The following is a 25,324-nucleotide window of genomic DNA, read 5'->3' as shown; positions in this document are numbered from 1 at the left end:
CATTTCTAAAGAATCTGACAGGATAAAGTCAGAAAATCTGCTAAAAATTTGAATTCATTTTCCATCTTGCCCTCAGATAAAAGGCCAAACATTTCGTTTTTATAACATTGTTCTGATTTTTTCAGGTTTACTTTTTAGTCAAATCAAGTGAAAAACAGGAAATATAGTACACTTTTCTATACAGTTTCTGTTAGCATGATTTACAATTCAGTAATGTGATATACAAGAACAACAAAAAACATTTTTTTGAAAAATACAATATTAGCTATTCTTTAATTGGGATCAGGGCAGGGAATAGCTGAGATAAACACGATGACAAAACAGTATTTATAGAAAACATTTTAGAAAGGGACAGAGGAAATTTTAATGTTTTGTTGTTGGTGTTGTTTTTGTTTTTTTTTTAATATAATTGCTGTGAGACTTCTGAATGTATGCATTTAACTAAACATAACGTAAGCTGTAGTAGCCAGTAGGAGAAGAGAAATAACTGGCAGAAGTATTCAGAAAACTTATCTTTTTGTTTTAAAGACTGTTTCTTAATCAGTGGCTGGAAGGAAATTTCTTTGTTAATCTTTGCATATATTCAAAAGGGCTACAAGGCTAAGTGGATGCACTTTGCATGGCGTCTGCTGACTTCCCATTCAGAGCGGCTCTGACAGGCGGGGGGTGGAGTGGTGCTGTGCTGCGGTTTGTGGGAATAGGCTCTTTCAGTTCTGGTTTATTACATGGCTAATTAAGCAAGGTCACCGAGCTCTTTTATGAGTCTGCCAATAGAGACATCATTGGTGCTTTAACAGACCTGTTTATTATATTGCACACCCTGATAATATGGCAGTGATTAAAAAAAAAAATGCATATGGGGAAGCATTTACCTGGAGCATTGTATAAACGTGCAAACACAGGAAATAAAAGTAAAACTTAAAGAGTAGGCTGGATAATCTGGATTTTTTCAATTTTAATCTTAAAACCATTTATTTACTACATTACTGCACAATGGATATGTGTAGCAAATACAAATGACAACTACAGGAATTCATAAGCTGTAACATGTCACAGTAATAACCTGATGTACCTGTGGCACAGGATCTCCAGTGAGATTAGCCTTCTGTATATAAATTAACAAGGAATGCATGGCGGTGAATAATTAAGGAGTAAGACAAGGCACTGTGCCTCAGGATTATGCTCTAAGCCACGATAAGCCTCAGTGTCCCCATTGCTGCTGTGAATGCAGAAGAGAGCTGCTTGCAGCCAATGCACAGAGCTGTCTTATAAGGTGTTGTCGACTCCACTGAAGTAGCTGTGACTTTCTAGAAACAAATGAGAACAGAATTGTGCCCTGAACCAAACTTTTGGTGGTCAGAGACCTTCTCAGACCTTCCTCAGACTCCTCAGCCCCAATCTAGCACCATCTATAAAACCCATCTATAAAACAGGTCCCATGGAAGCTTTGGTGAAAGCCTATCAACACCGCACAACACCCAACATGTACCTGCCTCTGGGAGATCCAAGGGCAGCTGTGCATTGCTGATTTTTCATCTCCGAAACCAGCCCACATATAGTAACCCCTGTATGCACTATACCTATACTGGCATGTTTGCTCATGTGTGCCCATCTGTGGGTACCCAAATTTACAATTCATTCCATTTCCTCATATCTCTTCTTGAGGCGTTTCTGTTTTGCTTATAAAGATCCTGACAATAGTTAGGTGCTGGTATACAGAAACCATGAACTCTTAGATGGTTCAGAACACACACCCCTCATCCTCTTCTTCTGTTTGTTCTCCTATAGTTACTTGCTGGATAAATCAGGATACTTCTACTTACATATGAACATGTAGGGGCCACATATGGGCTTGAAACCCAGGCATTCCTCACAGTCAGATGTGTCTATGGAAGTGTAAGCATGATTCATGTTCCTCAGGCAGGGACACCAACTCACGTACCAGGGCTGCTGGTAGGATATTGGTGCATAAGCAAGAAGCCTATGGTAACACATGTAATAAGAAATTATAGATGTAAGGAGATCCTAAAAGCAAATCAGACAAGAAATAAAGAAAAGAGCACTTCTTCCTGTAGTTATTTGTCTAGGAGTATTTGCTTCTAATAAATGTGCTGCCTGGAGAAGCTAAGAATGGCTATAAGTGCCTTTTCAACAACATCAAAGTTGCAGTGGTCATGGTGGACAACATCTGCAGTGGTCACAACCATGAACAGTCATCAGGGTAGTCCTTACAACGACCTCCCTCAGTTCTAAGCAAGATGCAAATAATGACTTGGACTTTTCACAGTCTTGTACAATCTGTGAGGTAAATCACATCATTGTGAATTACATCCATATTACTTGATTCCTCCTTCTTCCTGAGACCACTTCTGGTCTTGTCTCTCGGGTAAAACTGCTTTATAAACACAGCTGACAGAGTGAAAGAAAACCCATAAACAAAAAGAAAAAAAAAAATCTCATAATCACTATCTACTTTCAGAATACCATCCTGATATCAGCAGTCTGACTCCATGAGTATCAGACAAGTTAAAAACATCTTACTTTCTGTCCCCTGCACTTTACTATTTGGCTGAGCCTGTAACCTTATTGGATGAATCTGGAATCATATTTTGCTCTTTGGCTGTTTAGTATAAAATTAAGCTAGTATCGTAACCAGCAGGCTAGAGAGTTATGTTGTCAGCTTTGGTTAGGTTAGAGACATGCTTTCCAGTCTGCAGCTCTTGTGTCACATATAAATTTGTTTCCTCATTGCCAAGAAAGAAATTCAAGCATCTAATTCATGTCCTGAGTGACTGAAAGGATGGAGCAACTACCTCTCACATTCTTAAAAATGAGAGGAGTGATATGTTCTCCATTTTCTTTAATGAAACAAAATGAGATGTGTCCTATTTTGTCTGATTTTATTTCAATTTTATTGTTGCTCACAGAAGCCTAAGTATTTCCACATGTAATGAAGGCAGATTTCTGAACAGTTTAAATCAGGAGCAACCTAAGATAATGGTTTCTTTATCACAAGTATAAAATATATTAGCCTTATCAGGATAATTTTTCCTATGATGTGCCATATTTTTTATCGTGAATCCTCAGATGTAAAAATTGAACGAGCACTTTGTTCATCTCAGTTCTGAAAGGTCAAATAGTAGCACTAAATACATCCAGTTCTTATTCTCAGGTATAGTTTGAAGGGGCATCTCACTGCTGCTGCTCCACTGTAAGGGCAGTGTCTTTGTAAGCACTTAATTACCTACTCTGGGAAACCTTAACTAATGTTTTATAGGGGAAAGCTAACCACGATGTTTGTGGAGAGAAGAATGTAAAAACTTTCATTGCTCTTATTTTCTTCCAGCAGTGCCTAATATCTAAATGGCATAGATTTAAATCACTTCCACAGAGCTGCTGAACTGAATAGGCCATGAACCATTTCAGCAATAATTGCTTTTCTTTCCACATCTATATTTTTGCCAGTCATGTGAAATCTGCTCTGTTTCGTATTAATGTTCTATATTTCTTTGGGTAAATAGAGCAACAACCATCTTATCCTCATATTTTACCCTGAACATGATCAGTCACGCCAGGCTAGGAACTTCATGCAGTATGAAAATTCAATCAATTAATGTTTGTTCTCAGTGTTTTTCAAGAATTTATTTGGTTGTAGACACCCACGTGAGGTTTACATGTATAAAGAGGAGTACTTTTCCTCTAAGCTCCACGCATCGCTCTTTAAATCCTCAGCAAGTTGAGGATTAAACCAGCAGGATTGGTACACCTAGTTCTCTGAAAGCTGCCATTAGAGCACTTCATAAATGGGAGCAACAGTATAGCAAAATCACTCTGGCTTGCAAAATACGTTCACCTCTTGGACTTAAAGCTAAAGCACTCCATAACTGCAGTTTCAGCTTCATTACCAGTAACCAAGTGGTGAACATTATATCACTTTAACAAACAACTTAAACATCTGCTTGAGAAGTTCTTTAAGCCTCTCCATCTGTAACTTCTAAGCTTCTCTCAGGAAAGAAAAAAAAAAAAAAAAAGTCGTTTGAGAGACCTCAGAGCCTTCATTACCTTTTCTGTATGTTAATCCTGCATCTCAGGCTCTTTTATAAAGCACGTTTTTCACTTTTGTGACATACTTGAAACTAGAGTTGAGCAGCATTTCCATAAAGTGGTGTTTCCATTGCACAGCTGCATATAGTAATTTTGTTGCTTTTAAAATATACTTGAGTTATCCTGTGCAAGGTTGAGGTATCTGCCTTCATCAGCCAACCTTCTGCTTGATAGAGCTTCAGGGCTGTATTGCATTATTTTAGCATTTTTGAAAATCACTGCTCACCACTCCCAAAACCACCATCAGGTGAGTAGAATTTATTTTAACAAGTGCAGCCCTTGTAGCGTAAATGCTAAGTCATGGCCTGAACAGCACCTGGTGGGAAGGCAGGGCCACCCAGAGGAGCTCAGGTTCATGAAGGGGTGGAATCAAAATCCAGCCCTTCTCAGACCTCATTTAATGGTTGGCAGTGGAGGTGAGGGTACTTTGCTGGAGATCTCTGCATATCTGAGGCCTTCTAAAGGTAAGTGTTTTCTTTGCTTTGTTTTTGTGCCAATGGCTGCTCTGTGTGAGCAAATCCTCACTTGCTGCTGTCTAGGACCTTGCTGCTTTGCTGTTATTACTGCATGCTTTGCTGTGTTACAGTCCTGTAGATAATGCCAGACTTTATGGTCTTCTTGAAGGAGAATGAAGTACGTGCTGGGAGGAGCTTTCCTGAGACACTGACAAGCTTGTTGAAACCCTCAGTAAACATATCTCTAGCTTCTTTTTTGCAGTTGGAATGAAAGGAGAGTGGGAAGTTTCTACTCAGATACAACTTGAGGTGCAGACAAGGAATTGAGGACCTTGTTTGCTTTGACTCACAGGCAGTGGCAATAGGTCTGTGCTACAGGCCTGAGACAAGGGGATTTGGGACTTTTGGTTGTTTTGATTAGAAAGAAGGGGAAGTTTGTACTGTATGGACAAAAAATGTATGCTCAAAGGCTTTATTTCTAATGTAAGTTGTCTATGAAAAGGAATTAAATGAAAAAATGCTTCTGTAGAGAGAGAACTTCTGGATCAGACTAAGCTTAATGAGGTAGGGATGCCTATACTACCTGTGAAGTGTACATAATCCTTCCCACTGTGTGTCGTTATTTTCTTCTGTTTATGTTTTTGTTGACTTTCTGTGACCTGAGATGAAATTTTCTTGGCTTGCCCTCTGCTAGTCCAGCAATTATTTGCAAAGAGATGCAAGACTTACCTATGAACAAAGTTAAAAGAAGTGTTAGGCTGTTTTTGTGGAGCCTTCATTGCATTCATGTTAATCCTTATTTATATCACTGAGTGCATATTTGAAATCTATCATGACAGATGACCTAAGGAAAGGACGGCAAATTGCCCTGTGAAATTGTGGATAGATTTGAACAAAACAGGAGGAAATTCACTGGGTCTCTTTTTTCTGTCTGAGGACTCAAAAATGGTGATTCAACTTCTTTTTCAGATCTTGTTTTACTGGCTTAAGGCACTCTAAGGAGATTAGGAATCAGGAATTTGTTCAACAGAGACAGCTACTTCTTTTTAGAATTTTTATTTTACATAAAAAGGAACTTTCAAGTTATTTCCATATCTCTGCTACAATTTTTAAATTTTCAATTTTTCATTTTACCTACCTTTTATATAGCTTTTCCCTTTAGTTATTTTTGTTTTAACTTTGTCCTTCCCTTGCCATTTTCAAATGGAAGAATGCCATGCTGTGAAACAAGAACCCATTTTCTCTTGAAGCTATTCTACCTCCAATTATATATATACAGAAAAATGTTCATATGAGTGCTTGTTTAATAGGTAAGTGTCTCAAAGTGCTAAGCAAGATTACTTTTTGAGAATCCTAAGCGTTCCTCTCTTAATACTTGGAGATAATATTTTTTTTAATTATTTTATTAAAGTATTAGCCCTGGCAGTGACAACTTCATAAAGAGAGAAATATTAATGGGTCCACAAGGGGAAGCAGTATTCCAAATCCTAGTCTGAACCCTCAAAGGAACAAATAAAATAACTAATCCTTTACAAGTTGATCTAAATCAGAATATGTCTTTAAAATTTTTTTCTGAATGGAAAAAAAAAAAAACTTTTAATCTAGCATTTAACCATTGATTATGTTGTCTCCTTATTCTTAAATATCTCTTCTGAGAGCAGAAACAATCCTTAGGCTTGGATAAGAGATGTTATAACTATGTAAGACTTCCAATTTTGCATTGTCTGCTCTTAAAGTAATACCTCCTATTTATTTTCATGGAAGCTATAGCAGATCTGGAGACCATAATAACACTAATTGATAAAGTAAATTCTCAGCTACAAAGCACTTTTTCAGTGTAATCCCTGCCATTACCCATGTGCTTCTGCCAGTGACAAACAAGATTCTGCATGCTGTGCTCATAAAAATCTGCACCAGCAGAGATGAGAAACTACTGCTACTGCTGAAATGCCACCACCCACCATTTTGCTGTGATCACATCCACTGTTTGGTCTCCATAACTTTTCACCAAGTATCAGTGAATGCCAGTAAGTGCCGTTTCTTTCCACACGGAGGAATTCAGTGACGCACCTTTGCTTTATACCCACTTCCATGTCAGATACCATCTTGACAGGGTAACCCTCTGCTGCCATCTGTCACATAGCAACAAATGTTAGAAAAACTGGTGGAAAGGTTCAACCTGTACTGCCATACCACCACCATCTGCCTCTATTGTGGGCCAATATTGTAACATAGGAGGCATTACTTTTGGAGCAGCCATCATACGTAAATCTACTCTCTCTTCAGAGGCTTATTAAATCTCTCCTAGTTGTAGAAGTGAGGTTCATCAAGCCAGGTAGTAGTTATGCCATTAAGACTAAACTGAAACTAAAACTCAGTTGAAATTCTGTCTATTGATTATAAGGTGTTTTAGCAAAGAATTCATAAACACTTCAGAATAAACAAATAATTTATGACACTTTCAGTTTATATAAATTCACAATTAAAAACAAAAATGCGAGTATTTGATAAATCATGAAATTAGCTTTCTATTTAACTAGTAACTATGAATTCCTTGTCTCCATAAGAAACACTTGAACTCTTGAGACTTGTTTGTACTTTTTTTTTTTAGGTTTTTGGTAAAAGGCTTCTGCATGTTTTATGAAACTTTATATAAATGACTGAAATAGCTAATTTTCAGACTTCTATTATTCCTTCCTACTGTGAAGAGTTCTCAAAAATGCTGCTTGGAATATATAAATCACATTGCTGTTCTGTACATTATCTCCCTTCTCAGTACTTCACAGGTGGCATTGATCTCCCTCTGTCTTTTGGCCAGAGGTACACGTTTATACTCTAGATGCTTCAGTGCTGACACTTTTTCAAAACCTGCCTGTAGCAGTGTTTGCTCAGCTCTGTCTGCGAGAGGAGGAAAGTCTCTGTCATCTGCTGTGGATTTACACTCTGCTATGTGTACATTTGCTAGCTGTTTTTATTTGTTGTACTTCTATTCTGGGCTTTCATCCAGTACCTTTTATTAACATCACTTCTTGGCTGTCTTTCCCATTCCACATTTTATTTTTTTAATTTATTTTTGTTTTTAACTTGTTTCCACACTTCTCCTTTTTCTTCCTTGCCATCTCCTGCAGTCTTTGCCTTTCTTAGCTGAAGCTGTTTTCTTCATTATGTCTGTCAACAAGGGCATTGCATCTCAGTAACAATGTTCTACAAAACTCTTCAGAGAAGTCTTTCTGTCATCATCCACTGACCTAGGATGTCCCTTTGCTAATACTCTGATATGGAGTGTGGCACAGCTGGAGAGAAAGATCAGTCCAATACAAACACTTCTGACCATCACCAGTTAACCTCCATCTGCTGTTAGGTTCTCTCTCCATTTCCTTGCAGGCTAATAGTTGAGTTACTGGAAAATAAATCAAGACATCTGAAACCCAGTAAATTGGGAGACATTGGTGCATAGGCCTGGAAACATACATGCTCTTTACATACTGACGGTTGTCTAAACTCTGCTTAAGCCACTCTTCATAAAGATGGTTTTCTTCAGAGGCAGCCACCATGGAGACTGTTCTCCACAAGAATGCTCTTTGTGACCCAGCTGGCTCAGGGCCCTTTCTGAGGGTGGGGATATATCTGGTTATCTCTAGTGCTTCTCTCTCAGATCTCTACTCCAGCTGGCCTGGGGCTCTGAGTTGTGATAGGTACAGCCTGATGCACTGGTCAATCCTGGGCCTGTCAACCCAGGCCCACATAACGCCAGAATTACAGAGGCCACTGGTGCCAATTCACAATTACTGTGAGACTAGGGACTGCACGCTGCCTGGGTGAGACTGATTCCTACCCCATGTGTGAATGCAAGCAGCTATGTGTGCTTCAGGCTGGCAGGAACTGTGTTGTGCACTCGTCAGGCCTGAACATTTTTTGAGCACTAGGAGATTTTTCCAGACTTCAGTCCTTGTTTGGTCTTTCAATTAGCAGCTCTTTCAACAGTTGAGCATGGTAAAAGAGAGGTTTTTTTTTTTTTTTTCCCAGCAGTTTTGTTCATTTTGCTGTTGAATTCTCATTGTTCTTGGTCTAAAAGGTCATGAGTGACATGACACACAGCAGAAGCAAAAGCCATGCCATCCTGGCTGGTGTTACATATCTCGTGTTCAGAGCCAATGGGAATCTGTACAGTAAATGGAGTTTTGACCAAAATCCTCCTCCTTTCTTCTAAAAACAATTTCACTTTTGTTTAAGCAGAAAAATTGTAGGCAGAGAGCTCCTGAATCTTCTGAACTTAAGGAGCAGCTGTGGAAGGTATCGAACTAGGATGAAGATGTTTCATGTGAAGCAAATAACAATTTTGTCTGCCTTTCATCCAGGTAATACTCCAAAACTGTCTTTTCAGATGGTAAAGGTAAAATAAGTCAGTATGTCAAGAGACATTCATGGAGCATATAAAAGTGAAGTGTGTACAAAATTCCTTTAGCAACCATTAGCAACTAAAACAGGAAGAAATTGAGCTGGTAACCAAACCATGTCACTGAATTGTGTCTGAGAATCATGGAGGTAAATGTGTTCCTTCAGTACCAGATAGGGGACTGAGAGGGCAATGGCTAGATTAAGTCACAGTATGCCAAAGATCTGATACCTGACAATCAATAGGAAAACGTGGGCATGGTGCCAAATTTCTTCATATCTTTGTCTCTTTCTAAGGCCAGCAGGGAAATTAAAAGCAAACTCAGTTAATATGCATTTGGACTTACAAAAAAAAAAAAAAAATACAGGGGGAATAGACATGATGGGGACAGAGTAAATTTTGGCTGTGTAGAGTAAATATTGCCAGCACATTAGTAATTTTCTGTGCTGCTGCTTTACTCTGGGAATGAACAGGATCATCATTTGAAAACAGTGTGAAAATGAACAAAACAGAACAGAAATCTTGACTTCATATTCTTGATTTCTTTTGCAGCAATTCCTCTGCTGCTTATTAGCCCTCTGTCTCATGCCAGTGAAGTGCTTCCATGCTTACTCAGGTGAAATATTTACTTTTCTGCAAAAGCTAAATTGCTTGGGATGTTCATATACTAACAATACAAACTATGTTTCAAACTGTTTCCTCCATGGTCGCTTCGCTTATCCAGTAAATGATAATGCTTGCTGCATAAAGGTAATGTCTGCATGTTTTGAATCTATGGTCATTTTAGCTTCGTGGAACATAGCTGCAAAGTTTGGAGTCAGGATTTATCATCCCTGTTGTCTGCATATGTTTGCAAGATATGCCTGCAAATTACATCAAGTTACATTCTAATTCTTTTTTTTCTTTTTGGAAGCTCTTTCAAAAATGTATTTATAAACAATTTGAATTTTTCCTTTTTTTTTTTGTTATATAGTTTTATTTTTCTTCCTTGTAGTATCCTGTCATCAACTTCTGATGAGTCTAGGAGACAGTGGGAAAAATGATTGTCACAAATATATGGTATACAGGCTCTCTTTTCCCAGCTTACTTTTTCTCTAGTGATTTCCTGTGCCCTTCTTTTGGTAAGTGAGCTGTTGAAACAATTTGAGCCATGGAGGCACCTTAATGGTGCTTGGAAGCAGTTTGATCTCAGAGGAGCTGCATTTCTGTCATTCAAAAGACCAACTGAGCTTCAGAGACATGAGCATGAGAGGGAAACATGAAAAAATGCACTGAGTTTTGATTTTGGTAAGATGGACCTGATGTTTAAGGAGTATGACTGGGTGTGTTGAACCTGAGGGAACAGATTTCTCAGCAAGTGTCTGTCTTTCCACAAAGCATTAGCGCCCTATGTCCATCTTGGTGAGATAAGTATTATATTCTTGATTACTGGAATAGGATAATTCCTCTTCCATGGGCTAGCAAGCTGTCAGTGAGAATATCATCAGGAATGCCCTCTGAGGCATTCTGTCCTAGGACTGTACAGCTCACCTGCACTTATAATAGAGCACAGCAGTTAAATAGTTTGGAACCTCTCTTTTTCCATTTTGTCTTCCTCCCCAGGACAGAAGAGGTCAACAGGCACTTGAGCAGGAAGTCCCCCTGGTTTAATTGTCTAGCAGTCAGTGGTGAGACATTTTCAGTGGAGGGCACTTGACTCTGCAGTTCTCTTCCAAGGAAGCCTAGAATGGATTCACTGACCTGTGTGGCACAGTGAAGTTTTTACCTAGAAGGAGAAATGGGTGAGTTGACTTTTGTTTTGGAATTACACAGAAAAGAGAACTGTTATGTAGTGGTGGTTTGGTGAACTTGTGCACACACTCTGTGTACATATTATATGTATATAGGTACATAGGTGCAACAAAATGAATGGTTGATTGGCAACAAAGCTACTTCTTATCTCACCCTATGTCTTCTAGTTTGCACCATGCAGTTTTCAATGGGTGATCAATTTACTGCTCTGTGATATTTTTTTTTTACCTCTCCCACCACTACTGCTGAGATTCACCCTCTCAAAAAGAAAGTAAAAACAAAAACAATTGAATGTCTTATCCCTGATAAATTTTCCATTAGCTTGTCATTTGAATGTTTTTTTTTTGTTCAGTGCAGTTGTTGGCAAACAAACACACTTCCATAATGTCATTGGCCACTATTTCCCCTTATTTGAACAAAACCTTCTAAATTCCCTTGGCATTTTCACAGACTCCATGTGTCAGAAGAGTGTCTGAAAAGCTATTCCTGCTTTCCATCTTCACATTTTTAATCACCTCTTCTAACCTAGAGAAGAGTCATTCAATGTAATTTACCCTGTGATGGATAGACTACACAAATCTGCTAGTGTTCTCTTCTACTGTGGATCGTTATTGAGTCTTTTGCTTGCATGTCTAATTCAATGTTATGCAGTGCCAGAATTTATAACCCATCATTCCATTTGGCTTGCACCGTGCAGCCCAAGCTTATAAGTTGGTGTACCTACAGTGACTTCCGTTAATTGTCTGACTTCACTGAGGATTTGTGAAAGAGAAAACTAACTCTTTGATACTGGCAGTAACTTAAAGAAAGCAGTAGTCAGCAATCCTGTGGTAGCATTGAGATGATTAGGAACTGGAAAGTAATGAAGAATATGCCAAGCATGCAAAACATGAAACAGAAAATTAAACTTCCTCTTCTATTTTCTACAAAATGAAAAATCAGTGTGGAGTATTGGGAATTTTTTTGCCTGTTCTGTTATGTTTTGGGGGTGGGGAGGTGTTTAAACACTGTCATCTGAACTTTCATTTAAATTATTACAGTTAGTTTTCATAAAGAGTACTCATGTTTTAAGAACTCCTCAGCTACAGCTGAACTGCATGACCTTGAAGTGTTTCCAGTTTCCTAGGCTGGGATATAGGCTCTGGCTATGTTATTACCTCATGATGAAGTGAGATATAGGTGCCTATTGTGAAACTGTTCCTTCATATTAGGGTTAAACAAGAGCTGCACTGAGTTCTGAGAAGTGTCCTTTGTGAATGAGAGATGTACTGCCAGGATGTAATCTTATCAATGCAAACGCTGCAGAGGTGCATCTTGTTGCTGCTTTATTCATGACCTGCTCACTTGTGTCTAAACCCAGTACCTTAAAGTAGTTTGGGAGGTGAGTTTACGAAAGAATTAGGGAGAGAGAGAACATTTGAAATGGTTTTGTTAATGCTTTTGGTTTAGTAGGTATCTACTGTCATGACAGCAGTGTTGCTTCCCATTTTCAAAACTGCTCTTTTTACCACAGCACAAAGATGTACGTGAAAGTGTTTGGAGAACCTAGGGAGCAAAAGGGATGGTATGTGCAAATCAGAGTGCCCCCAAATTGCTGGTATACTTAAATATGCATGCTGGGGGTAATCCTTTGTCCTTTCACACTGTGACTCCAACTTGACACGATCCCCAAGAGCCCCTTTTCTAAATGAAGGGATGAAGGCTACAGTGGTCTGGTTCTGCACCCCAACTGCTCCAGGATTTCTAACCTCCATTGGTGTGCCTGTGGTTGAAGGAATTTGCATTCATGAGTGATTAAAGGATGCTTTGTCCTTCAGGTTTTGTAGGTCACTTCATTATTAGAAGCCTGCAATATTTTTACCAGACTACTTCCTTTTCTCAAAAAAGGAAAAAAAAAAATTGATCTTTTTATCCAGGACCTTATAAGAGTCATTGGTGAGCTCGGAGCTTTAATGGAGTTGTTTATTGTAGTTCAGATAATCTCTAGCAGCAGCTTCCTGGAGCAGTAACAATGGAAGGGTATTTTATAGCTTTGAGCACAATAGCATCCTATGGAAAAAAAAATCTTTATCTCAAACTTAGAGCACACTAGAGAGACATCTTTATATATCTTTAATTCAATACTTAGTAAGAACAGAAAATACGCGCCTAATAAAGCAGAGATAAATCTTTGTCTAAATTACTCCATCTGCAGGACTTGTTACCTTTCTGAATATGAACGTATGGAGTTTAAAAATATGCAACCACTCCCAGGAGGAGTAATTATTTTAACTTTTGTTCTGGAAGCTAGCTGTGTTTACTCTTTGGTGGCAGAGGAGCCAGTCTTGAGACACACGCAGCTCGGTGTGCTCTTGAGGAACAGTTCCCTGTGTCTTGTCTGCCAGGTTTTTGGCAGGAGCCCATCAGACACCTGTGCTCCCCAACCTGGCCTGCCAGAAGTGGCTGCTACAGATGTCAGAGCTCTTTTGTTGACTTCCTATTAGTCGCCACTTAATGGATGTGAGCCGAACACAGCTTTGCCTAAGCACTTATCAATAGACAGCAAACATTCTTCTTTCAGTGGGCAAAGGGTCAAACTGTTTTGCCTTGCTATAAAGCTGTGCCAGATAATTGCTGGTGATTAGCAATTTTAATTACCAGGTGCTAGGGGTCGTTGCTTGTGGAGCTTTTTTTTGCTGTTGTTGTAATTGGGCAGGCTGTTAATAGGTATGGCTTATTGTATGTATGCTGTATATTATACAGATACATCGTGCATCCTTTTTAAAGCAAGTGAAATAAAGTCAGCAACATAACCTGCTTCTGTTTGAATCTGATTAGCTGCATAGTGCTCCAACAGGCTTTTTGATAAAACTTGTCTGATAAAGGAATCTTTAATACAACTCGCTAAAGCAGCTTTTAATCCTCTTGTAAACACTTGTATGTACTATTGTTATTGAAGAGAGGCAATGATTTTAAAATCTTTTCCTGCTACATTGGTCATGTTGGAACTAAGCTTGTCAAACATGTTCTACCTCATTGGTTTTGCATGCAGACTTTTAGGGGGGTTTCATAGAATCACAAAACCAACAGCACAATTAGCAGTGAACTAATCTCTTCCCATATTCAGCAGTGAAATGGGTTCAAAATAAAACTGACACAAAAGACTCCTCTCTGATCTTCCTCATAGCAGTGAGAGAATAAGCAGCTATAATACTTTAGTTTCTTTTTTTTTTCCTTATTACTTTACATCACATCACTTACTTTCTTTTTTTCCCCTTTCTACATTTTTACCTCACAAGCTCTGTAGGCATACTGAAGGTCCCTGAAAGCTGAATGTGCTGTTTACTAATCTACTTGGGCTAGTAGATTAGATATGCTCTTTGAGAGAATACAAAGGATGAATATCTGCGGTATGGTGTCCTAGCTTTGTTTTTATTTCTTCTGCAGTAATACCTACTGTCCCTCCTCACCTCACAGCTTCATTTATTCCCAGTAGCCAGACTGTCATTCATGAGCTGCATCTGGGCCAACAGGATCAGTTGGGCAAACCTTCCCCAGCATCATCTTTCCTGGGGTGTAAGAAGAGAGGCTTATGTAAATATGGTGGTGGAAAATGGGTAGATTTTAGTGTATTATTTTTTCAATAGCAAAGTCAAACAAGTCCCCTCATGACATTACGATGCTTTAAAAACCCAAGTGAGTCTCAGAAGAGCCACTACTTTCCAGAGGGATGACAATTGCTTGGAGGCAAGCAACAAAACACGGTTTGGGCTGCTGTATCTGGCTTGTCTCACACAGCACCGACCAGTCCTGATGGTGGTTGCAGTCACAGCTCCTTTTGTCATTTCTTCATTCCAGCCCAGGAACCTGGTGGCTTCTTTGATGGTGTGGTTTGTGCCACCAAGAGCTAGTAGTCCCTTGGAAATGTTACTAGGTCCTGGCTGTAGGTGTACAGAGCTGTAAATCATCTTCTACATATTTGTGAGAATCATATATGAATTTTTACTTTAAGAAGTGAAAATGTTTTGTTGCTTGTTCAGCAGAATCTGTCAGACAAAATCTTGTGGCAGCTGCCATTGAAATCGAGGGCAAAGCTTTGCCTGGATCAAGAGCCTTGGGACTGAGCTGTCAGGTCCCTTTTGTATTTAAAAAAAAAAAAGTCTAAATCACTGAGATTTCCATAGTGGTACTTAAGATTTTCAATAAACATTCATAAGCATTCACTTTCTACTGCTAGTTAAATCTAAAGGGCTTTGAAATTGTTGAGACCTGGGGAAAAAAGTAGTTAAATCATTAGTACAGGTAGAAGGAAGCCCCTGGAAAAAAGGTGGAGTGTTCAATGTGTTTCCATTCCTTTATTTTCTGTGGCACAGCTACAGCCGTGACACCCTTTGGAAAACATGGATTCATTTCATTTCTGCTGACACCAATGCCTGCAGACAAGCTGCAAAACCCCTGTGCCCTGCCTGATACTACTCTAGAGGAAGCTGCAAATGAGTAATATCTCTGAGAAGTGGGCAGCTTGGGGCAGAATTTGATTTCCTGAAATCATTCTGAGCTGTGGGGGATGCTGGCACATTATGGCAGCTGTTTTTGACAGGGACTAAAAATTTAGGTTACAGGACTAATGCACAGTCTTGGCAGATCAACTGGTTTTCACAAGCAATCATTGCTTCCAAGTCTGAAATGTGGTCTTCACTGTAGAAAAAAGTTCTTACCAGAGATATGTCTAAGTTTACTTTTGTTTTTCTCTGCTTTCACCTGAAAATGGATTCTTTTATTTGTTGCACTACGTATTTTCTTACCTACAATGGCAGGCCAAAGTAATATGTTCTTAACACGGAGTACCATTGATGCCCTTTTATTTTTGATTCCAACATGGACTCACCCCTTTTTCAGGCTCTTAGTAATTCTTATTTCAAAAAGATGCAGAAACCAACAGAAGACAGTTAACTAAACAGATTTTTTCCCTAATTTTGCTATCACAAAACTCCAGTATATTCTAAAGAGCAAAGAGGAATATGCATACATATAAATTCTACTTGTCCCAATGCATTTGTAATTATTGCAGCCTGCCCAAAAAGTCCCAATTTTTATTCTCAGGTAAATGTAAATATTAGGAAACATTATTTTTACCAGATATATAATGATCTATAGGAATCTGCATAAAAAAAAAAAAACAATGGGTTTGCTTTCTCTCCCCATCCGTGTAGCAATGTGTCACCACACATAGCTGAGACGAGTTGAGCTGCATTCATAATGCAGTTCCAAAGCAGAGTGAATTACGGGTAGAGTTTTAGCCTTAAGTTTGAATTGCCTTGCTTTTGTGGATTGAAGTTAGACCTCTACAACAGTATTTGAACATAGTCTCTGGTACTTTGTTGATATTAGTTACCTGCTGTGACACACAGTACATGGCAGTTTCATTTCTGTATGCTGTAAAATACAGGTATTGCACACCTGAATTATAATCTTGCTGTGATAATATGCCTCTATTGATGCAACAAAACAAGTTGTCTATTTTGTCTTCACTCTTCCATCACTGTGAAGGAAAGGCTGACAATCAGAAAGGTAAATATTTTGGACTTCACATCTCATGGCACGACAAAAAATATATAAGTGCAATAATTCTGAAATGAGACCTCGCAGACAATGCCATTCCATTTGAACCAGTGAGATGAACTGCATACAGAAAGTGCTTAGTATAAGCAATGTTAAAATGTTGTATACATTTAAAAATGTATAAAATAAAAAAAAAATCACTATTTAGTGATATGCTGTATTTATAATTCAGTACATTTGGCTACTCCCACAGAGGCCAGCTGTGCATCACATGGTGCTGCTATAAACCTCAGGGTATTCAGATTTCTTTCCAGGGTTGCCAGATGCTGGGTGCAGGGACCAAGCAGGAGCAGGCTGGGGAGGCACTTTGATTTGGTCCTGGGACCTCCTCAAGAGCCATCACTGAGTCTGTATAACCTCAGGAAATGTGTTTTATTCCCATCTTCCAGCTCCCTGTCTGTGTCTGGTCTGTCTCTGTCACTAACCTTTCACTGTGCTGAGTCTTTGGGGCACATGAGTTAGGATACCAGATACCCTTGCAATGTTTTACTGACTCTTTTAGTAACAAGCGTTATTAAAATTACATAAAACTTGAGGTAGTCCAGGAAAAGTAGCGCAATAAAGGCATTTATAACAAAGCAATGAATCAATAGCTGGTGATCTTTGAATACCAGATGAAGGTGATGTTTAGGTGCTGTGAATACTAAGAGGACTTAACACTCCTTCAGAGAATGCGAAGGCATGAAAGGCTATGATACTATAGGAGACAGAGTGTTGAGACCTACTTTGCCTTAATAAGTGTCTGCTGAAGTTCAAACGTAAGGAACTTCTCTTACAGCTCTTTCCTTACAGCTGTTTGTATCCAGTGTTTACGGATAGAGAGAGAAGTCTGGATCATTAGTTCTCTTCTGTGTACTTTGGTGCGAGTTCTAGCAATCTAGCAGCAAGTCTGGCACTGGGACAACCTCAGGGAGGGGATAGAGGAATTCTCACCTCTGTTATTCCATTAATATGGAGGCTTTTCTGAAAATGTCTCCTATTTTATTATTTTGGCCTGTGACATCAGAGGTGGATGCTGGTGGTGTGCCTGTAGAGGTTGAACCTTCCCACCTATTTCCCATTACATGTTTCTGTGTGACAGATGGCAGCAGAGGGGCAGTGTGATACGATGGTGTCTGACATGGAAGTATGTGTGAAGCAAAGGTGTGTCATTGAATTTTTCCATGTGGAAAAACTGACCCCCTCATTGACCTTCATCCATACTTGCTGAATGTTTGTGGGGACCAACAGTGGGTGTGAGCTCAGTGAGGTGGCAGGTGGTACATTTCAACAGTGGCAAGACAAGCCAGTGAAAAACAAGCCATGTTCCCAGATAACAGTGTAGATTTTTATGAGTGAAGCATACAGGTTCTTGGTGATTGCTGGCAAAAATGCATAGCTAATAGTGGTGCTGTGTTGAAAATAGTGCTTTGTAGCTGACAATTTGCTCTCTAAAATATCGTTATTGTGCTCTTTGTATCTGTAGCAGTTTCCATGGAAATAAATAGAAGGCATTACTTTCAGAGCGACCTATGTACTGTGGAAAGGTAACTTGTGGCAGGATAGTGTCTGCTAAGAGGATATGCCCTGTGAGTCTGTTACACCATCTCAAGCAGGTAACTCCACTTAAACATGTTCATATGTGTTTCTGTGACCACAGATCTCCCTGACAGGCAAATTTTTAACTGAAGTGCTCATGAGGTAAAAGCAGGGGCAAATCATATGTACCAACAATGGAAGTGTTTGTATGGGTGATTCAACCTTAATCCCTGACCTGGGGGGCCTGTCCCAAGATGATGAGTTAGTACTTCTGCAAATGGTTAACACAGTCTGAATCTTCAAAGTGTACCAGAAGAGAAAGTGTTGTAGCCTACGCATGCCAAAGGAAGCTAAAAGCATCCAAACAGAGTCATGTGGTGATGTGTTGAGGAGATCATAACTTGGTGACCTCCCAGGATGCTTTCTCTCTCATTTGCTGTGATGAAGGAAATGATCCGGACACTGGCAGCTGGAGACTTGGGAATGATGACTGGGTCCGCAGCAGGAGAAATCAGAATGAAATTAATTAGGATTTTCAGGGAAGAAGATGGAAGACTGATATGCAGACATAAAACTGGTGTGATTAAAGATATGAGTGTGGTAAAAGCCTGTGAGAAAGGAAAAAAAAAAAAAAAAGGGCACAAAATGAAATAACTACAACATTAAATTTTGATTGTTGTTCCACATATAATGTCTAAACAGGTGGTTTTTTTTTTCCTGAAATGGTATGAGTAGGATGGAAGTTTGCATAGTAAGATAATACACTGGTGACTTTTTAAAGCCTCTTATGCGTGTGCAAGATGTAGGGAGCGCAGGACAAAAAGGTGGCATGAAAAGAGTTAACTTAAAATACATCAATCACATTCATCAAGGAAATAGTGACAATCACCTAAACTGAGTCTACTTGTCGCCTTATCTCTTGTCTTTCATTTTTTCATTGCCCCCAGTCTTCTTTTCTGGCCACTGCAGTCCCTTCAGTGACTCTTTTCCTAGACCCCTTGTCAGTAGTCATGTCCCTCTAGACTCTTTCTAGTGAGCAAACAACTTCAAGAAAACTAGTGCCTGTAATTAGATCCTGCACTTGCCAGCGTCAGAGAAAGCAGAAGGATTACTTCATGTGTCTTACCCATGACCCAATCCTGTTTACACACTCCTGCATGTTGGTTGGTGTTTTCTTCTTACTGCCGCGTGATGTCTTTGGCTGACATTCAGCTTGTGATGACTCCAGATCCTGCAAAGCTACTAAGCAGTTAGTCACTTCCCATTCTGTATTCATGCAGCTGAAACGAAGAAGTGAATGCAGAACTTTGCATCCAAATTTTGTCAGACCATTCCTGTTTCTCAAAGCTCATTCAGTCTCCACCTCCTGTCCTCCAAAGTGCTTTCCAGCTCCTCCTGGCCTGGAGTCAGCTGTAAATTTACAGAGTGCACTCTATTCCATCATCCAAGTTGATAATGCAAATATTGAATAGCGTCAGTCACCAGACAGACTCCTGGGAAACCCCTCTCAATGCACCCTTTTAATGTGATGGTGAACCATTGATAACTAACTTCTTAGCACAGCTTTCTGGCCAGTTTTGCATCCACCCTATGGCTGCTCTTTTGTTACTGTTCTGCAGTTAGGGCTGTTTCTGTAAGCACCTGCTCTTTTGTCAAAAAGTGTTTGTGTTTTCCCTCCAGTATTTTCATGCTGGTAACCCTGGGGAACAGTGGCCAGACAGGCGGTGAGCACACAGCATCTGAGGAGTTCCTCTGAGCCCTCAGACAGCAATTAGCATGGGATGAAAAGTTGGGGTGCCCACGGGCAATTTCTCTTTTCATTCTGTCATTTCTCTTCTATTCAGTGTTCTGAAGAAATGCTCTATGCGCTTATGCATTTTTTTCATATAATGCTCTCGTGTCCCTCAGAAGAAAGAGAATATTTGATGGTGAGCTAATGTTAAACACAAATGTTTTTTTTTAAGCCTCAGTACTAGGGGATTATTCCCCTGATATTTTAATACTATATATAATATCAAAAAAGAATGTAAATAAAAGATATGTGAACCCTGATGCCAAAATAAAATTTGGTCTGCCAGCTTCAAACGATCATTTTGAGTTTTGTTTGCTAAGGTAGAAAATTAAAGCTTTGGAAATGAGAAGAATTCTTTCAACTGGAATAAACAATCTTTTAAAATGCCAACATCTTTCTTATTCAACACTTTTTTTTTTTTTTTAACAAAGTAGACGGCGTTTCCCAGAGAAGTCTGATATAGATAATACTCAAGAAGCTTTGAAAGTTTGGATATAATTCAGGGATCATGGACAGTATCTACAGACAGACTTGTTATAACCTTGCAGAGCAAGCGGAGATGATGAATCAAAATCTCTTACATATTCAAAGGCGTACTTATCAGAGAGTTGGATCAAAGCATTTTGAATCCTCATCTTTCAGAAGAAGAGTAGAGACAAGGTGGTGGGAGTCATTCTTAGACACACCTCAGGAGTCCTTCGCAATTTGCCTGTGAGAACACAGCCTGTTCTGAGCCCAACCTTGAGAGAGTAAGTGTTTGTGAAATGGGTGGATATCTAGAAGTACCTCAGATCTTGCCATTACAACGTTTTAGGCGTCAAAGGCAAGGATGGATAAATGTGAATAGGCTTTGAAAAACGCTATTTCAGAAACTGAAGATGCAGTGCCCTGTTGAATGAATAATCCACTCAATAAATTTGGAAGGTATTTTGTCAACAGCTGGAGTGGATTCAACACTGATTTAACAGAGGATAGAGGTTAGCAAATGCTAACTATCTTTAAGTGGGGATATGAAAATTAGTATAATTAATCGGGGTTTTTTAAATATAAATTACCTGGTTAAAGCAAGAGAATTGGAGGGTAATTTTCCAAGATTGAAAGCTACACTAAGTGAAAATTAGGAGAGCAAAAATATGAATTTTGAATTGTGAAGAATATTTTGGTAGCAGCAGAACACACCATGAGGCTAACGTGAGCCCTAGCTGCAGTCTGAGCGGAGTGGAGAACTGACACACTTATTTTCTCTCAGGGCATCACAGAAGCTGCTCGTCTATCAGTGTGGGAGAAGTGGCATCCTGCAAACGTCATCCTGATGTGTTGCTTCAAAACCAGTGCAACAGAGCAAACCTTCACGTGAGCTGTGAGCACCGGTCAGGTGCACCTGCTGGTTAAACTGGTTGTTCTCTGACACTTCCTGCAATTTACTAGAGGTTTTCCTGTTTTCCTTCTGCAGTGATTTGGCGCAAAATGAGAAATACAGAGGTTTGCACAAAATCAGCAGTTGTAAATTACCACCAAACAAAATAGTAAAACTACTTCCAGCCTTCCTAATTTCCAATCAATGAACAAATGATGTTATTGGCTGATTAAGGGATAGAAGATTGTCAGGCTTCTTAATTCAACCATTCTTCTGGTCTGACTCAGCTGTCAGAGCTGACTTGAAGGGAACCGTTGAGACAACACAATCTGAGTTGTTGGAGGGCAAGGAAATCTATAGAATGAAAGCAATGATTATGACTTCCCAGGAACATTGATATGCTAAATCTGTGAGCGAGAAAGATATCTTGGATGAGCTTTAAATAAAATCAAGATTTTTGTAAAAAAAAAATTAGCTTTTGAGGCCCACGAGAAAAGCTTGGATTCAAAATGTTGGCTGCTTGGATACCCCTCACCTTCATGAATTGTCTTGTGCAGTTTTCGGTTGCTAAGGATGTTATCGCAAACAGACGGAATTTCAACTGCAGCTGGGAGCAGGCAGCCTGCTATTTCTGGTGGGGTGCAGAGTAGCCCGTTCTCTCATCTTTTCATGATCTCTTTGGAACAAGATATCAGTTCCTGAAACCGGCAAAGTGGTGCTTTTTGGGACAAAACATCATGTTTGTCAGATGGGGGACTTCAGAATACCTTCATGGAAGATGAATTATTTGCCAGACCTGTATCAGTAATCTGAGTACAGTGTGTTTTCCCCGGTCCAGATTTTGTTAGGCTATGTCCACATATGAGACACAAAAGCTCAAAAAGACATTTGGGTTAGCATTAGTCTGCATAACAAGCTATTACCAGCAATGGAGCTGGGGCAACCCAACGTCCAGTAGAAGCCACAGGCAGGAGAAAAATCCCAGTAAACGCTATGACATGGGTTACATTAGATATCATGGTACCACAGTTATGCATCAAAACCAAGATAATTGCAATGTAGACATATCTTTAGTGGGAATTGGCTGGGGAGGAATGTTCTCAAACAATTTATTTTGAAAATGTAAGAAGTGATGACTCCTAAACAGTTGTTTATAGAGATACAGTTGTGCCTGTGAGATCCAGTCTCACATGGTGCCTTTGAAAGCCTTCCACACAGCCTCACTGCCACTTAAAAGGAGTAGGCTTATTCTGTCAGCAGATGTTAAGAGGTCTTGTTGAAGCACTTCCCAGTATTTATTCCACTTCTCTTGCTCCTGTGTCTTCTAGTGAGGCAGATGCTTCTCTCTATATATAAATTTAGAGCTAGCAAGAGAACGAGAGAAATTCCTGTCCTTGTTTCAGTGCTGGCAGTAGGGATTCAAAGATCTTAAATAAATCTGTCTTTCTCCTTTTAACAGCTCCCTAATCCCTCCATGATGACTCCTTTCATTTCCAAAGACCTTTCTGGAGGATAGGAAGGAGGGCACCCAGACATCAGATGGAGACTGTGGATGAGGTCCAGGTTGGATATTAGGCAAAATTTCTTCTCACAGAGTGGCGATGCACTGGCACAGGCTGCCAGTCACTGTCCCTGGAGGTGTCCAGAAACCATGTCGATGTGGCACTGAGTTAGTGGGAATGTGTGATGGGTTGGTGGTCAGACTGGATGATCTTAGTGGTCTTTTCCAACCTTAATGATTCTATAATTCAATGGTTCCCAGTCATTCAGATCACTTCTCACACTGCCTAGCCCTCTGTCTGCCCTTTATGCTAAGTCTCACAGCAGGATGCACATCAGCTATCACTCCTTTTAAAACATGAGATCCATAACGTGAATTTTAAAAGTTAAGCTGCATTTGGTCAGTCTGTATATTTCTGTTCTACCTCTTATTTTTCCAGCCTCTTCCAGGTGTGCTGCTGAAAGTCACACTTGAAGGAATCTTGTCATTGTTGGCAACCCAATTTCTTAACTAACAGTGACTCACTACAGTGACTCCAGAGATATAGGATTACTTTTATTTTTATAAAATCCAGGTAAGTTTATATTTTACTATATCCATTTCCTGGTATCCCTTGTTATTCACTGTTATTCACTCAGAATGTATGTAATTCAGCTTAAGTGAGGGGAGGGGGAATCAGAAGGAAAAGGATGCATCCTGTTAGGAAATGGAAAATACTGTATATATCATTTCTAAAAGAACAAAAAGATCTGCAAGTTGTGTGGGTTTCTGTGACAGTAATTATCCTTTTATTCAAGAATGAGTAATTACATTATTCTGCACACTAAACCCCCCTCCCCATGGCCATGTGGCATGTGCTGACACACACACACAGTATGATTGTACCCTGCTGAATAAAAACAAGGTGCACCAGGAAGGATAGTTAAGTTATTTTCTTGAATAATAGTGATAGTGGTACTTTTTTGTTTATGTGAAACATCACTGAATGTGAGGAAAGAAAGCTGAATTTTTATCCTTTTCGTTATGGAAGCACAATGTTGCTCTCTGCCTTGGCGTCTGCCAATGCAGTGTTTTGGAAGTGTTTGCTCCCTTCCCTCTACACAGAGACATAATCACAAAGTATTAGGTACTGATTAACTTAGAAGGCAATTTTTGAAATACTTGTTTAAAGGGAGATTTTCTCCACCGCCTAGCACTTCTGAAGAGCACTTTTCTTTGGGTGGGAAAGACAAGCTTCTCTCTCCTTTTATATGCACTGACTCATTGAAGGTGAACAGTTCTTTATGCTTGCCCTTCTCCAGCAGTTCAAATTCGAGTCTTCTCTAAGATTTTGAAAGTGTATAATCTAAATTCAAGGCTAGATAGCTAGTCACAGATTAAAGCTTCCGAGGAAAGTTTTGCCTGCTTTTATAGACCTGCTCTTCGTTTGTGTCAGGATGTGCTGTTGAGTAGCCTCCCATTTAATCAGTAGTACTCACTTCTCTATCCTACTCTCCCCGCACCTACAGCAGCTCACAAAAAACCTTAGGCAGAGTCATGGACATGACCTGAGGGGCAGAACTAGACCTTCACAAGTCAGAATAACTTACTCCAGTTCCTTAGGGTGTCTCAGCCAATCTTTTCTTAAACACCTCTGATGCCAGAAGTTCCATTGTCTCCTCACATAATTTGTCCCTCTGCTTCTCCAGTATATCTGTTAAAAAGTCTTTTTCTGTTCCTAACCTGAATTTTCCTTGCTTCCATTTAAGTCCAGTGTTGTCCAGCCTTCACAGACATGGAAAAACACATATCAATAAACATGAACATTTAAAGGAGTCCTTTACATATTTGAAGACTGCTTCTATAACTTCTCTAGGATAAAACCTTTTTCATTAGGAAGTCTTTTTAGTTTTCTGAACGTTCCTTTGTCTTTTTCTGGTCAATCTGCAAATAGCTCGCTTCTTTCAATAACTGAGGGACCCAGAACATGGCACTGATCTAGGTGAGTCCTCACCAGGCTGCCTAGTCTGCTGACCCACCTTGAAGCTATATTTGGCAGATAGAAAGGCAATATTCTTGAAATAATTTTCTAAATATTCTTAATCTCCAGAAAAAAAAAAGATTATACCTCGCGTGCAACACAAGTTTTTGCAGGGATGTTCAAAGCAAGGTGGAGTGGGACAGAAGGATCCAGCCTTGCTGCAGTGTCTTCCAGAGTGTCTGATGGGAATACTCTCTGAGGGAAACTATCATTCACAATGCACTTGGATTTTGTTTTAAGGGCAAAAACTGGAATTTAGGAGTACAACACCACTGACAAGGTTAGTTGATAGCTGTGCTGTCAACAGCTGGGCTGTCAACAGCTGGGCTGTGCACATGGTTAGGAGAAAAAGACTGTTCAAAGCAATTTTTAATACATATTTAAAAGAAAGGATTGAAGGACCAATCTTGTATCATCTCATGATAAAATATTCTTTCTTCTTGTTTCCATGTCTTTTTCAGGTGTCCACTTAGGGAAGAAAGAACACAGCCTCCTACTCTTTTTTTTCTGTGGGAGTTTGATTTAACTATGAGAAGATAATGGAAAAATGAACTGAGGTGTTTAATGAAATGTTTTAAGCAAATGTTTTTTAATGCTTTATATTTAAACCTCAGCTGTTTTAATATATTTGAACATTCTTTTTACCTACAAATAAATTTGTTATGGCAGGATTCCCCCCTGACATCCATTTACATTACAAGGTAATTCTTTCCTCCTATAGGTTGCAGAAAATTCTTTTTGTTTTCTTTTTATTTCTTATGATACTTTCACTCTTGTCAATTAGAGGGA

General features: G+C 39.4%; 2 long non-coding RNA genes across 2 annotated transcripts; both read left to right on the top strand.

Moving 5' to 3' along the window:
* Nucleotides 1–8,795: 8,795 nt before the first annotated feature.
* Nucleotides 8,796–10,731, top strand: LOC116242787 (uncharacterized). Its single transcript, XR_004169819.2, has 3 exons — nucleotides 8,796–8,917; nucleotides 9,508–9,571; nucleotides 10,558–10,731. It is a non-coding gene; the product is annotated as an uncharacterized LOC116242787 (long non-coding RNA).
* A 6,934-nt stretch (nucleotides 10,732–17,665) lies between these two features.
* On the top strand, nucleotides 17,666–22,782 carry LOC149920085 (uncharacterized). Its single transcript, XR_016460979.1, has 3 exons — nucleotides 17,666–17,942; nucleotides 20,089–20,406; nucleotides 20,907–22,782. It is a non-coding gene; the product is annotated as an uncharacterized LOC149920085 (long non-coding RNA).
* Nucleotides 22,783–25,324: the final 2,542 nt, after the last annotated feature.

Source organism: Phasianus colchicus, chromosome 1 (genome assembly GCF_987193195.1).
Source record: "Phasianus colchicus chromosome 1, bPhaCol1.hap1.1, whole genome shotgun sequence".
In the NCBI taxonomy this organism is placed as follows: domain Eukaryota; kingdom Metazoa; phylum Chordata; class Aves; order Galliformes; family Phasianidae; genus Phasianus; species Phasianus colchicus.
The sequence above is the reverse complement of the archived record's forward strand: the minus strand, read 5'-3'. Positions and strand labels throughout refer to the sequence as shown.